We start from the raw sequence: 11,122 nt of genomic DNA on the forward strand, positions 1-11,122 counted from the left end.
ATGAAACCAAGAGTTTACCTCAGAATAAAAAAAGAAGCCCAACAGGGTGGAAGGGAGGTGAAAGGCCTCAGGTGTTTCCACTATAATGGAGTGGGACACAGAAAATTACAATGCCGGTAGTTTCAGAAGGGCACAGGGCAAAGGTGTTTTCACTGCCTGAAGGTGGGATACGTAAAGACAGAGTGCTGGTCATTAAAGAAAGGCATTATGGGAAAAGATGCGGTAAAAGAAGCTAAACCAATGGCATTACTGAAAGTAGTAAAGGAAACTCCAAGAAGAACCGAGGAGCTGCAGGACTGCACAGCCTAGGCAGGGGCTGGGTATGGAATTAGTACCTGATCTCTTCAAAAAATTCACCTCTGTGGGTAAAGTTTACTCAAAAAGAACAGAGGGAGAAGGACAAGTAGTTATAATTTGGAGAGATACAGGATCTAACCAGTCGCTGATGGTAAGAGATGAGTGAATATACACTTTTTCTGATCTGTTACCCAACAGAGTGGTCATTTGTGAGGTAGATGGACAGAAATTTAGCTTATGTAAGGTTGGAGTACCAACCCAAGACTGGGGAAGTTACAGTGGGAGTGATTGACTGAGTGTCAGTTCCAAGAATTCAGTTTGTTCTTGGGAATGATTTGGCAGTGTCCAAGGTGTGAGTGTCACACCTTGTTGTGGGGAAGCCCAAGGAAGACCAAGAAACTGAGGAGTGAAAACAGAAATATCCTGGTATTTTCCCAGACTGTGTGGTAACCAGATCCCATTATCATAAGTCACAACACGAAGTGAAAAAGAAATAGTAAAAAGAAGGAATTGAGCTTCAGTTAGCAGATATCCTGTTTAACATAATGGTGCAGGAAAAACCTGAACAGGCAGAGAGTCAAACAGAAGTGTTTACTCCTGAAAGGCTAAGATACTTGCAACAGCAAGACAAGATGGTAAAAGAGATATATTGGATGCGTAATCTGAAAAGGAGGCAGAGAATATTCTGGAGGGTTATTATCTGAAAGATAAAATCCTAAGACAGAAATGGAGACCACAGCAGGTTAGTGCAGTGGAGAAATGGGCTGAAGTGCACCTGATTGTGTTGTCGGTAGCACACAGACAGGAGGTGTTATGGATAGTACATAAACTACCTGAGGAGGTCACCTTGGGATACGAAAGACTCAGGCTAAGATACAAAAACATTTCTTTGGCCTGGAATGCACAAGGATGTGGTTAACCTTTGTCGTATGTATCATACATGCCAAATGGTAGGTAAGGCACAGGCGGTTAATAAGACCAGTACCTGTTGTGGTTCTGTTCGCCGAGCTGGGAAGTTGTGTTGCAGACGTTTCGTCCCCTGTCAAGGTGACATCCTCAATGCTTGGGAGCCTCCTGTGAAGCACTTCTGTGATGTTTCCTCCGACATTTATAGTGATTTGTATCTGCCGCTTCTGGTAGTCAGTTTCAGCTGTCCACTACAGTGACCGGTATGTTGGGTCCAGGTCGATGTGCTTATTGATTGAATCTGTGGATGAATGCCATGCCCCTAGGAATTCCCTGGCTGTTCTCTGTTTTGCTGGTCCTATAATAGTAGTGTTGTCCCAGTCGAACTCACGTTGCTTGTCATCTGCGTGTGTGGCTACCAAGGATAGCTGGTCGTGTCGTTTCATGGCTAGTTGGTGTTCATGGATGCGGATCATTAGCTGTCTTCCTGCTTATCCTATGTAGTGTTTTGTGCAGTCCTTGCATGGGTAGTGTACAAAATTGAGCAGATGAGTTAGCTAAACAGCACCTAAAGAGGACACAGTATAGAATGAAGCAGGTGGCAGATAAAAACTCAGAGACTCTAACGCTTTCCCAAGGTGATGACGTGTTAGTACTGTTACCTGTGATAGGAGATCCCTTCAAAACCAAATCTAGTAGTCCCTATCAAATTGAGAACAAGTTGTCAAGTGAACTATTTACAGCTTAAAAATGTGTTGCTGGAAAAGCACAGCAGGTCAGGCAGCATCAAAGGAACAGGAGAATCGACATTTCGGGCATAAGCCCTTCTTCAGGAATGAGGAGGGTGTGCCAAGCAGGCTAAGATAAAAGGTAGGAAGGAGGGACTTTGGGAAGGGCCGCTGGGAATATGATAGGTGGAAGGAGGTTAAGATGAGGCTGATGCTGCGCTTTTCCAGCAACACATTTTTAAGCTCTGATCTCCAGCATTTGCAGTCATCACTTTCTTCTAAGTGAACTATTTAGTCAAGATGCCAGATAGGAAAAAAAGGCATTGTGTATATCATGTGAATGTGTTGAAACTGTATTATACTAGAGGAAAGAACTGGAGAAACAGGTGTTAGTTAATGCCCCGCAGACTGAGGAATCAAATCCAGACGATGTGAACCTTGAGGTGCCTCAAAATAGATTAAAAACTGAAACCCTGAGGAGTGAGATAGTTTAGTAAGCTATCAATCTGTCTCAGGAGCATTGAATGCAGTTGAAAGATTTGCTACTGCAGTACAAGAACATATGTAAGAATCAGATGGGGAGGACCAATGCTATTGTGCATGAAGTAGACATAAGGGAATACTGCTCCGACAAAACAACACCCCTACTGGTTAACCCTTTCAAAGCCAGATAGGTCCAGATGGAGTCGGAGGTCATGCTCAATGAAGATATATTGAACCAAGCCAGAGTGAATGCAGTTTGCCAATCGTTTCCGTTCCCAAACCAGACGGAATTCAACAATTCTGCGTGGATTATCGAATGGTCAATGCCATTACAAAACCGGACTCTCATCTAATTCCTAGATTGGAGGACTATATCGAGAAAATCAGACAAGCCAGTTACATCACCAAGTTGGACCTAATGCGTGGTTACTGGCAGGTCCCTTTATCAGAGACGGCGAAAGAGATTTCCGCGTTTGTAACCCCAATGAGCAATATATCAGTTGAAAGTGATGCCCTTTGGAATGAAGAAAGCACCTGCCTCGTTCCAAACACTCATGAACAGAGTTGTGGCTGGGTTAACAAACTGTGCATTCTATTTGGACAATAGAAAGTCATGGAAAGATCACATAGTACAGTTGGCAGAGCTCTTTGAACAACGACGAGAAGCAAAACTGTTGATAAACTTAAATAAAACAGAATTCGCAAAAGCAGACGTGATGCTCTTGGGACATATCCGTCATGGAAGGTTGACCCCACAGAACACATAGGCGAAGGCCATTGAGGAAACGACCAACCTTGAAGGAAGAGGTGCTTCAATTCTTAGAATTCATCAGATTCTATCAGAAGTTTGCGTCAAACTTCAACAGTGTAGTGGCACCATTAACCAATTTGCTGAAGAAGAACACAAAGTTTCGGTGGACAGAACTCTGCCAGGAGGCATTCGGCCATTTGAAAGCCATGTTAATCACCAAACCAGTTTTAGCTACACCAAACTTTCCAAAACCTTTTAAAAGTCACCACTGATGCTAGTAACATTGGAGTTGAAGCTGTACTCCTACAAGAATATGAGGAAGGGATTGAACTGTGAGTTGGTTACTTTCCAAAGAAGATCAACACCAACCAAAGGAAATACTCCAGATCGAAAAAGAACTATTGAGTTTGGTACTGACCTTACAACATTTTAATGCATATGTCACGAACAATGCGTCACAGTTGGTAGTGAACACAGATAACAATCCACTTACATTCTTAGAACATTTTAAAGACAAGAATATGAGGCTATTTCATTGGAGTCTAACTTTACAAACTTTAATTTAAAATCATACATTTTGCGGTTCAAAAGAATGTAATTACAGACGCGTTATCGCGAATTTAACTGTTAGAGTTTAGATGAGGTTAGTCTTTATTTAATGGGGTGTGTGTGTGTGTGTGTGTGTGTGTGTGTGTGTGTGTGTGTGTGTGTGTGTGTATATATATATATATATAGGAAGAAGTTAAGGTGAACTTGTATTAAAGTTATCCGTACGTTACGGTAATGTATTTAAAAAGTTGAGATAAAAATGAAGCCATTTCATTATTATGGTTCATTTTTTAAGGGAGAGGTGTTATGAAGATGTGGGTGTACTGTACCTTTAAGAGAGCAAAAGTTAACAGTGACAACACAATGTAGCAATGTGCTCCAGCCACTGGGGTAGCTAGTTGCCTGGAAATGACAAAACAGATTTGAATTAAGCTAATCAATTTACATTATACCCTGGAAAATACCAATTTCCAATCAAGTTTGAATTGAATATATTTACAATCTTAAAAGCCAATGACACAATTCAATGCTTTGGGGTATAAGACTGGGGAAAATTGAACAGTTGGAAGGAGAACTGCCACCAGACCAAAAGCTGTAGACTGCTAGTCAGAACTTTCTGAGAGGCACTTGTCTAGAAAAGGAGGTAAAAACAATGACTGCAGATGCTGGAAACCAAATTCTGGATCAGTGGTGCTGGAAGAGCACAGCAGTTCAGGCAGCATCCAAAGTACAGCAAAATCGATGTTTCGGGCAAAGGCCTCCATCAGGAATAAAGGCAGTGAGCCTGAAACGTGGAGAGATAAGCTAGAGGAGGGTGGGGGTGGGGAGAAAGTAGCATAGAGTAGAATGGGTGAGGGGATGAAGGTGATAGGTCAGGGAGGAGAGGGTGGAGTGGATAGGTGGAAAAGGAGCTAGGCAGGTCGGACAAGTCATGGGGACAGTGTTGAGCTGGAAGTTTGGAACTAGGGTGAGGTGGGGGAAGGGGAAATGAGGAAACTGTTGAAGTCCACATTGATGCCCTGGGGTTGAAGTGTTCCGAGGCAGAAGATGAGGCATTCTTCCTCCAGGGGTCTGGTGGTGAGGGAGCAGCGGTGAAGGAGGCCCAGGACCTCCTGTCCTTGGCAGAGTGGGAGGGGGAGTTTAAATGTTGGGCCACGGGGTGGTGTGGTTGATTGGTGTGGGTGTCCCGGAGATGTTCCCTAAAGCACTCTACTGGGAGGCGCCCAATCTCCTCAATGTAGAGGAGACCGCATCGGGAGCAACGGATACAATAAATGATATTGGTGGATGTGCAGGTAAAACTTTGATGGATGTGGAAGGCTCCTTTAGGGCCTTGGATAGAGGTGAGGGAGGAGGTGAGGGCACAGGTTTTACATTCCTGCAGTGACAGGGGAAAGTGCCAGGATGGGAGGGTGGGTTGTAGGGGGGCATGGACCTGACCAGATAGTCACGGAAGGAACGGTCTTTGCGGAAGGCGGAAAGGGGTGGGGAGGGAAATATATCCCTGGTGGTGGGGTCTTTTTGGAGGTGGCGGAAATGTCGGTGGATGATTTGGTTTTATGCGAAGGTTTGTAGGGTGGAAGGTGAGCACCAGGGGCGTTCTGTCCTTGTTACGGTTGGAGGGGTGGGGTCTGAGGGCGGAGGTGCGGGATGTGGACGAGATACGTTGGAGGGCATCTTTAACCACGTGGGAAGGGAAATTGCGGTCTCTAAAGAAGGAGGCCATCTAGTGTGTTCTATGGTGGAACTGGTCCTCCTGAGAGTAGATATGGCGGAGGCGGAGGAATTGGGAATACGGGATGACATTTTTGCAAGAGATAGGGTGGGAAGAAGTGTAATCCAGGTAGCTGTGGGAGTCAGTGGGTTTGTAAAAAAATGTCAGTGTCAAGTCGGTCGTCTTTAATGGAGATGGAGAGGTCCAGGAAGGGGAGGGAGGTGTCAGAGATGGTCCAGGTAAATTTTAGGTCAGGGTGGAATATGTTGGTGAAGTTGATGAATTGCTCAATCTCCTCGTGGGAGCACGAGGTAGCGCCAATGCAATCATCAATGTAGCGGAGGAAGAGGTGGGGAGTGGTGCCGGTGTAATTACGGAAGATCAACTGTTCTACGTAACCAACAAAGAGACAGGCATAGCTGGGGCCCATACGTGTGCACATGACTACCCCTTTGGTCTGGAGGATGTGGGAGGATTCGAAGGAGAAATTGTTAAGGGTGAGGACCAGTTCGGCCAAACGAATGAGAGTGTCGGTGGAAAGGTACTGTTGGGGATGTTGGGAGAGGAAGAAACGAGGGCTTGGAGGCCCTGGTCATGGCGGATGGAGGTGTAGAGGGATTGGATATCCATCGTGAAGATGAGGCGTTGGGACCGGGGAAACGAAAGTCTTGGAGGAGGTGGAGGGTATGGGGGGTGTCTCTCATGTATGTGGGGAGTTCCTGGACTAGGGGGGGGATAAGACAGTGTCAAGGTAGGCAGAGCTGAGTTCAGTGGGTCAGGAGCATGCTGAGACAATGGGTTGGCCAGGGTGGTCAGGCTTGTGGATCTTGGGAAGGAGGTAGAACCGGGCAGTGCGGGGTTCGCGGACTATGAGGAAGGAAGCTGTGGGTAGGAGATCTCCTGAGGTGATGAGGTTCTGTATGGTCTGGGAGATGATGGCTTGGTGATGGGGGGAGGGGTCATGGTCGAGGGGACAGTAGGGAGAGGTGTCCTCGAGTTGGCGTTTGGCTTCAGCGGTGTAGAGGGCAGTGCGCCAGACTACCACTGCGCCCCCTTTATCCATTGGCTTGATGGTGAGGTTGGGATTGGAGCAGAGGGATTGGAGGGCTGCGCGTTGTGAGGGTGAGAGGTTGGAGTGGGGGAGGGGGGTAGACAGGTTGAGGCGGTTAATGTCCCGGCGGCAGTTGGAAATGAAGAGGTCGAGGGCAGGTAATAGGCCAGCGTGGGGTGTCCAGGTGGATGCAGTGTGTTGGAGGTGCACGAAGGGGTCCTCGGAAGGTGGGCGGGAATCCTGATTGTGAAAGTAAGCTCGGAGGCGGAGGCGACGGAAGAATTATTTAACGTCACGGCGTGTATTAAATTCATTGATGTGTGGACGAAGGGGGATGAAGGTGAGTCCTTTGCTGAGGACTCATCGTTCGTCCTCAGTAAGGGGGAGGTCTGGAGGGATGGTGAAAACTCGGCAGGGCTGAGAGCTGGGATCTGGTGTGGGTGTGGAGGTGGGAGTGGGGGCGGAGCCAGTAAATGGAGTGGGTGTGATGGTGGGGAGAATGGGGGTGGAGTCATGAGCAGGGGTAGTGTTCCCCTCGGGGTTCTGGGGCATGGGGATAGTGACAGTGGGGTCTGTGGGGGTCGTGTCAGCAGAATGCAGATGAGTGGCGAAGGTGGGGGCAGTAGTGGTGGCGGAAGTCATTGAGCATGTGGCATCAGCGATGATGAGAAGAGCGGATGTGATGTCATGTGTGATGCATGAGGAATTGTGAGGGGCAGAAGTGGCTGTGGGAGTGGTCATGATGGGGAGCGGAAGTGACATCATCAATCAGTGTGGGGGTGGTAGCTGCATCAGCTGCATGGTTAATGGCGTCCGAGTCGTTTCTGAGGCCAGGGGAATCTTCTGGAATGTTTGAGGAGCGCTGGTTATGGAGGTGGGTGGATAAAGGTTTGTTGTACTTACAGTTTTTGATATTTGAGATGGAATTGAAATACTGTTTGTTGAGAGTATGAATTCTCCCGAGGATGTAGTACAGAATGGGTCCTTTGCAATTCTGAGAGAGTGTGGCCCTCAGCTGAGGCAGGGCTGACTGTAGAGAGGTTAGGTGCCGCCACATTGCTGCAAGCGTGGAGCGGAGGATCTTGAAGGAGAACTGTTATTGGTGTTTTTGAATCTGTAGTTTGTACTGTTTGTCCTGTTCGGGTCCGAACTCTGCTGGTTTAAAAGGTGGTCCGGAGTCCATGTGGGATGAGTTGATTATGGAGGCAGGCACTGAGGAAGCAAATGTGGCTGTGGTACCAAGTTTGTTTCACGACATGGTTGAAGAACCTCAGGGCAGAGGAAATGACCTGGGTGTTGCAGTGGGAGAGGGACTCCCTGAAAATCTTGTAGAGAGAGGAGGAAAACTTCACCAACACAATCCACCCTGACCTTAAATTCACCTGGACCATCTCTGAAACCTCTCTCCCCTTCCTGGACCTCGCCATTTCCATTAATGACGACTGACTCAACAGTGACATTTTTTATAAACCCACCGACTCCCACAGCTACCTGGATTACACCTCTTCCCACCCTATCTCTTGCAAAAATGTCATCCCGTATTCCCAATTCTTCCGCCTCCACCATATCTGCTCCCAGGAGGACCAGTTCCACCATAGAACACACCAGATGGCCTCCTTCTTTAGAGACCGCAATTTCCCTTCCCACATGGTTAAAGATGCCCTCCAACGCATCTCGTCCACATCCCGCACCTCCGCCCACAGACCCCACCCCTCCAACCGTAACAAGGACAGAACGCCCCTGGTGCTCACCTTCCACCCTACAAACCTTCACATAAACCAAATCATCCGCCTACATTTCCACCACCTCCAAAAAGACCCCACCACCAGGGATATATTTTCCTCCCCACCCCTTTCCGCCTTCCGCAAAGACCATTCCCTCCGTGACTACCTGGTCAGGTCCACGCCCCCCTACAACCCACCCTCCATCCTGGCACTTTCCTCTGCCACTGCAGGAACTGTAAAACCTGTGCCCACACCTCCTCCCTCACCTCTATCCAAGGCCCTAAAGGAGCCATCCACATCCATCAAAGTTTTACCTGCACATCCACTAATATCATTTATTGTATCCATTGCTCCCAATGCGGTCTCCTCTACATTGGGGAGACTGGGCGCCTCCTAGCAGAGCGCTTTAGGGAACATCTCCGGGATACCCGCACCAATCAACCACACTGCCCCGTGGCCCAACTTTTCAACTCCCCCTCCCACTCTACCGAGGACATGGAGGTTCTGGGCCTCCTTCACCGCTGCTCCCTCATCACCAGACACCTGGAGGAAGAATGCCTCATCTTCCACCTCGGAACACTTCAACCCCAGGGCATCAATGTGGACTTCAACAGTTTCCTCATTTCCCCTTCCCCCACCTCACCCTAGTTCCAAACTTCCAGCTCAGCACTGTCCCCATGACTTGTCTGACCTGCCTAGCTCCTCTTCCACGCCACCCTCTCCTCCCTGACCTATCACCTTCATCCCCTCCCCCACTCACCCATTCTACTCTATGCTACTTTCTCCCCACCCCCACCCTGCTCTAGCTTATCTCTCCACACTTCAGGCTCACTGCCTTTATCCCTGATGAAGGGCTTTTGCCCGAAACGTCGATTTCGTTGCACCTTGGATGCTGTCTAGAAAAGGAGTTTGCACAGAGAAAAATCTCAACACTGACCTGATGAAGATAAAGAGAAGATTCGACCGCTGGCTGGTTTTGAAATTTGAATATTTCTGTAAATCTTAATTTGGAGTTTTATTGAACCAGTATTATAGAAGGGCAGGTAAAAGATAGGTTAGAGGAACGAATTGTAAATAATTATTAATTATTCTAAGAATTAAAGTTGTTAATTTTTACTTTAAATAGTTCACGGCCACTCAAAATTTTTAGATTATTGCACAGGATAAATCTTTTCTGTGTTGCTGGTTTAAATTAAGCAATGGGTTTACCGTTGTGTCATAACAATTGATAATTGACAAATACATCAACTTCTTTTATATAAACCCAATCATTAAACTTCAACAGTCCTCTGGGGTAGAGAATTTCAAAGATTCACCACCCTCTGAGAAACAATAAATCTCATCTCAATCCTAAATGACATCCCTTTTTAAAGAAAACAAACGTGTGACACCTGGACAAGACTCTTCAACCAGGGAAATATCTGCCATCTATCATCTGTGTCTAACCTTTGAAATTTTTTATAGGTTTCAGTTATGTCTTCTCTCATTCATCAAAACACATCAAAATACATATCCAGATTGCTCAATCTCTCTTCATAGGCAGTCCTGCCATCCCAAGCACAAGGCTAGTGAAGGTCGTTATATTCCCTCTATGGTGATAATATCTTTCTGGATAGAAGGTGACCCATATTGCATACAGTATTCCAGGTGCAGTCTAATTGAGCTCCTATACAATTAAAGCATAACTTCACTATGTATGTACACAAATTCTCTTGCAAAAATGCTAACATCCCATTAGCGTTGCTTGACTTATTGGCAAGGACATTTAGATTCCTTTGTACATCCACACTTCCTAATTTCATACCAATTAAGAATTACTCTGCACATCTATTTCACCTGAGCCAAAGTGGATAACCTCACACTTTTCCACTTATTATATCCCAGCTACCTGTTCTTACCCATTCACTAAGCCTGTCTAAGCCCTCCTGAAGCTAATGTATATCTTCCTAACACCACATTCCTGCTTACTGTTGTATCGTCCACAAATTTAGGAATATTACATTTGGTTCCCACCTCCAAATCATTGAGATTTATTGTGAATAGCTGGGGCCCAACTATAGAGCTTTGCAGTAGCCCACTAGTCACAACCTGTCAACTTGAGAGTGACCCAGTTAGTCCTACTGTCCGTTTACTGCCTGTCAGGCCATTTTAATCCATTCCAGTACATTACTTCATATACCCGGTACTTTAATTTTGCTAATGAACTTCAAAAACCCATCAGCAAAGGGCATCAGTCTCTTGCAGAGTTTAGGTTTTACTGTAATTAAAGGCAGTAAGCTAATTTCTTGTCTCCTAAAAGCTTTACTTGGCTATTTTTTTCAAAGTCTTTTAACTTTCTGTAATCAGCACATGGATCACAGTAAACATTGAAATGTTGATCTCATTTTCAAAAAACCAATTGGGTTCACCTCACTCTTCGTACGAGAAAGAAAAATTCTGTTTAATCCTGAAAGTATCATAACTGTTTGATACCATCTAGTTTTTCACATAGTCCAAAAAAACAGATATTTAGTCTCAACACTTAAATGAAAAAAAAACACAGAATAATAAGAGCAGGCAAAGTTGGAGAAATGGAACAGGGCACTTTGTATTGTGCTAATGGAAATGTCTGACTTCATTCAAAGCCAGATTTCAATAGGATGTGGAGAGTTATAACTGAAGGTACCTATATTATTCCCTGTGCTACTGATGAGGAAGGAAACACATACAATGCATTCTACTGCCCTTGCAGATCACCTTTCATTTTAAAGATTTCTGCCTATTTATCACTAATAACATTCAGCTACATGAAAGAACATTCATCTGTTATGATTTCAATATGCCATTAAAATCTTTCCCACACTAAGTCAAATTCAAATCCAGCTTCAAAGTGATGCATTTAAGCATGGCTTCAAACATGACTTTAATGATCTCAACCAC

The sequence above is a fragment of the Hemiscyllium ocellatum genome, chromosome 22, assembly GCF_020745735.1.
Source record: "Hemiscyllium ocellatum isolate sHemOce1 chromosome 22, sHemOce1.pat.X.cur, whole genome shotgun sequence".
In the NCBI taxonomy this organism is placed as follows: domain Eukaryota; kingdom Metazoa; phylum Chordata; class Chondrichthyes; order Orectolobiformes; family Hemiscylliidae; genus Hemiscyllium; species Hemiscyllium ocellatum.